Here is a 5,066-nt window from a genome sequence, read left to right as displayed (position 1 = left end):
GGTTCAAAACAAGACTCCAAAAAGGTTCTTGAAATCACTATCTCAGAAGAACATTCAAGAAGTTTAAGATGTACTGAAAAGGAGTCAAGCCATACAAGAAAGGATCTTAAATCAAAGTAGTTCAAACAAGATTCACTAGGCATGAGTCATCAAACAAGCTTTCAATTGATCCAAAAGAATACAAAAGTCATAGGAAAAGACAACTCAATCATTAGTAATTTCTCAAAGGTAAATCTTTAACTAAAAACTCTTGTAGAGAAAATGAGAGAATAAACAATGCACTAATTTGAAACGAATCAAACTAACTCACATACGGATGAGATTCACAAGAGAGGACAAACCAAGATCAATGGTAATTTTCACAAGATGTAAAAGGTTAGTGATGACATGCCAACATGTCATGTTTTTCTATGCTTTTTCATTTGTTTTCAATAGATTTTATACACTTTCTTGAGCCATAAGCAAGCCAATTGGGTATATTTTTATGTTTCCTTTGATTTAATCAACCATGTATGAATTCATGCTATTTCATGAGATTTTATGCTATAATTGTCACATATTATGAAAGAATGAATATCTCATGATTTTGAGCATAGCTTTGATGTGTTTGGTTGATTAATGATAGATGAAGAAAGCTTGGAGAAAGGTTGAAGCAAGAAGGAATAGCTAGGAGTAAAGAGAGGACAATGGAATAAGTGAAAATGAACCAGGAAGCAAAAAGTTGGACCAAAAGTTAGCCTCAAACTTTTGCACAAACTTTTGGGTGAAAAGTTAGCCCCAACGTTAGCCCCTAACTTTTGGGCTAACGTTGGCACATGAAAGTTACTCCCTGGGCACCAAAAGTTTGCGCCAACGTTAGCCTCTAACTTTTGGGCTAACGTTGGCACATGAAAAACACAAAGGGAGAGCAAAAGTTTGCGCCAACGTTAGCCCCTAACTTTTTGGCTAACGTTGGCGCCATGAGTGTGCAAGGGGTATACTTCCAACAAGAATAACTTGAGCTACAGAGCTCCAAATGAGGTGATTCAAAAAGCAATGGAAAGTAGGAATCGAGAGCTTTCCAAGCATATATGGCACTGCATGGTGGACACTAAAATTGAGGGAGAAAACTGCCCCGCAATGAGCATAAACGAACATGGTGGCAACCTGCAGTGAGGCCAACTGACCTCTGCACCTTCGACGGAGTATAACTTGAGCTGTAGAGCTCCAAATGATGTGCTCCCAACGGCATCGGAAAGTAGACATCTAGGGCTTTCCAAAAATGTATAATAGTATGGGGTGGACAATATGTTTGAGCCTCCAGAACTGGCATTTTCGACCACGTTTGAGGCAAACGTCGCCTCAAACGCTGCACACCAAAGCCAGCAACCTTGTCCTCTTCAAATGAGCATAACTTGAGTTGTAGATGTCCAATTGAGGAGATTCCAATTGGGTTAGAAAGCTGACATTCAGAGCTTTCCAACCATATATAATAGTCTATAGTTGGCATGAAATTGGTAACGTTGACAAGAGGACAAAGTAGCAACCCATACATGCACACAAGGGGGCCAACGTTGGAGCAAAAGTTTGACCCCTAACTTTTGCCCCAACGTTGGTATCAGCAAGGAAGGGTGCTGATGTGAAAAGTTGGAGCAAAAGTTAGACCCTAACTTTTACTCCAACTTTTACTCAAGCTTTCATGATTCCAACCCGGTTCAATTCGGTTCTCTCTCCAAATCCAAGAGCAATCAACCAAGGCCTCTATCAATCCAATTCCATCAAGAGCAAGGGCCCATTATCATCACTCAAAGGCACAAGAGATAGTTAGAATAGAAATTTCATTTTAATTGTAATTTGTTTTAAATTTCATTTTCATTTTGTAAAAATGCCTATATAAGGCATCATTCTCATTTTAGAAAAGGGAGGCCCGAATAGAGAGAATAGGGGGCGAGCTCCACTAGGGAGCATTAGGAATACAGAGCTCTCTCTCTGAGTTTCATTTTCTGTTTTGAATCTTGAATTGAGATTGGAAGGAATTCTGTTTTCATTCTCTATTTGCAACTTCTCTTTACTTCTTCTGCAATCTTTTTTTAATTCTCTGCAACCTTTCTCTTGTTGAATCAAGGAAGGATCCACTCCTGAGATCTTCAACATCCTTTTAAATTTCTGCAAATTAAGCACAGTCACTTTGCTCTCTGATCTCCTTGTTCCCAATTTACTTTCCAGCACTTTTGTTCCTCTGCATTTTACATTTGAGCCACTGTGATCTGAATTTACTTTTCATGCAATTTTAATTTCCTTGCAATTGTTCTAATCTTTGATTTACTGCTTTCATTCAATTTCCCTGCACCCAGTCTCCTTTACTTTCATGCAATTTACTTTTCTTGCAATTTAAGATTCTTGCAATTTATATTTCTTGCCCCTTAAGCTACTTGCCAATTTACTTTCTGCACTTTAATTTTCCTTGTCATTTACTTTCTGCTGCATCAATTATCACTCAAATGTTAGCTTGACTAAACTAATCATCCACTAAAGTTGCTTGATCCATCAATCCCTGTGGGATCGACCTCACTCCCGTGAGTTTTATTACTTGATACGACCCGGTGCACTTGCCGGTTAGTTTTGGGTGTTTTGGAGAAATTTGTTTTTCCGCTAAAATATCCCATCAAGTTTTTGTGTGATGACATGCCAACATGTCATGTTTTTCTATGCTTTTTCATTTGTTTTCAATAGATTTTATGCACTTTCTTGAGCCATAAGCAAGCCAATTGGGTAGATTTTCATGTTTCCTTTGATTTAATCAACCATGTATGAATTCATGCTATTTCATGAGATTTTATGCTATAATTGTCACATATTATGAAAGAATGAATATCTCATGATTTTGAGCATAGCTTTGATGTGTTTGGTTGATTAATGATAGGTGAAGAAAGCTTGGAGAAAGGTCGAAGCAAGAAGGAATGGCTAGGAGTAAAGAGAGGACAATGGAATAAGTGAAAATGAACCAGGAAGCAAAAAGTTGGACCAAAAGTTAGCCTCAAACTTTTGCACAAACTTTTGGGTGAAAAGTTAGCCCCAACGTTAGCCCCTAACTTTTGGGCTAACGTTGGCACATGAAAGTTACTCCCTGGGCACCAAAAGTTTGCGCCAACGTTAGCCTCTAACTTTTGGGCTAACGTTGGCACATGAAAAACACAAAGGGAGAGCAAAAGTTTGCGCCAACGTTAGCCCCTAACTTTTTGGCTAACGTTGGCGCTATGAGTGTGCAAGGGGTATACTTCCAACAAGAATAACTTGAGCTACAGAGCTCCAAATGAGGTGATTCAAAAAGCAATGGAAAGTAGGAATCGAGAGCTTTCCAAGCATATATGGCACTACATGGTGGACACTAAAATTGAGGGAGAAAACGGCCCCGCAATGAGCATAAACGAATATGGTGGCAACCTGCAGTGAGGCCAACTGACCTCTGCACCTTCGACGGAGTATAACTCGAGCTGTAGAGCTCCAAATGATGTGCTCCCAACGGCATTGAAAAGTAGACATTCAGGGCTTTCCAACAATGTATAATAGTATGGGGTGGACAATATGTTTGAGCCTCCAGAACTGGCATTTTCGACCACGTTTGAGGCAAACGTCGCCTCAAACGCTGCACACCAAAGCCAGCAACCTTGTCCTCTTCAAATGAGCATAACTTGAGTTGTAGATGTCCAATTGAGGAGATTTCAATTGGGTTAGAAAGCTGACATTCAGAGCTTTCCAACCATATATAATAGTCTATAGTTGGCATGAAATTCGCAACGTTGACAAGAGGACAAAGTAGCACCCCATACATGCACACAAGGGGGCCAACGTTGGAGCAAAAGTTTAACCCCTAACTTTTGCCCCAACGTTGGTATCAGCAAGGAAGGGTGCTGATGTGAAAAATTGGAGCAAAAGTTAGACCCTAACTTTTACTCCAACTTTTACTCAAGCTTTCATGATTCCAACCCGGTTCAATTCGGTTCTCTCTCCAAATCCAAGAGCAATCAACCAAGGCCTCTATCAACCCAATTCCATCAAGAGCAAGGGCCCATTATCATCACTCAAAGGCACAAGAGATAGTTAGAATAGAAATTTCATTTTAATTGTAATTTGTTTTGAATTTCATTTTCATTTTGTAAAAATGCCTATATAAGGCATCATTCTCATTTTAGAAAAGGGAGGCCCGAATAGAGAGAATAGGGGGGCGAGCTCCACTAGGGAGCATTAGGAATACAGAGCTCTCTCTCTGAGTTTCATTTTCTGTTTTGAATCTTGAATTGAGATTGGAAGGAATTCTGTTTTCATTCTCTATTTGCAACTTCTCTTTACTTCTTTTGCAATCTTTTTTTAATTCTCTGCAACCTTTCTCTTGTTGAATCAAGGAAGGATCCACTCCTGAGATCTTCAACATCCTTTTAAATTTCTGCAAATTAAGCACAGTCACTTTGCTCTCTGATCTCCTTGTTCCCAATTTACTTTCCAGCACTTTTGTTCCTCTGCATTTTACATTTGAGCCACTGTGATCTGAATTTACTTTTCATGCAATTTTAATTTCCTTGCAATTGTTCTAAGCTTTGATTTATTGCTTTCATTCAATTTCCCTGCACCCAGTCTCCTTTACTTTCATGCAATTTACTTTTCTTGCAATTTAAGATTCTTGCAATTTACATTTCTTGCCCCTTAAGCTACTTGCCAATTTACTTTCTGCACTTTAATTTTCCTTGTCATTTACTTTCTGCTGCATCAATTATCACTCAAATGTTAGCTTGACTAAACTAATCATCCACTAAAGTTGCTTGATCCATCAATCCCTGTGGGATCGACCTCACTCCCGTGAGTTTTATTACTTGATACGACCCAGTGCACCTGCCGGTTAGTTTTGGGTGTTTTGGAGAAATTCATTTTTCCGCTAAAATATCCCATCAAGTTTTTGGTGCCGTTGCCGGGGATTGATTTAGATCAACAATGATTATGTGGGTGAGAAGTCTAGATCAAGCATTTTCTTTATTTTTGTTTTCTGTTTCAAAGTGAAACCAAGGTGTTTGAGTTTTTGCCTCACTAAGAAA

The sequence above is a fragment of the Arachis hypogaea genome, chromosome 20 (assembly GCF_003086295.3).
Source record: "Arachis hypogaea cultivar Tifrunner chromosome 20, arahy.Tifrunner.gnm2.J5K5, whole genome shotgun sequence".
Lineage (NCBI taxonomy): Eukaryota > Viridiplantae > Streptophyta > Magnoliopsida > Fabales > Fabaceae > Arachis > Arachis hypogaea.
Note: the sequence above shows the minus strand (reverse complement) of the source record.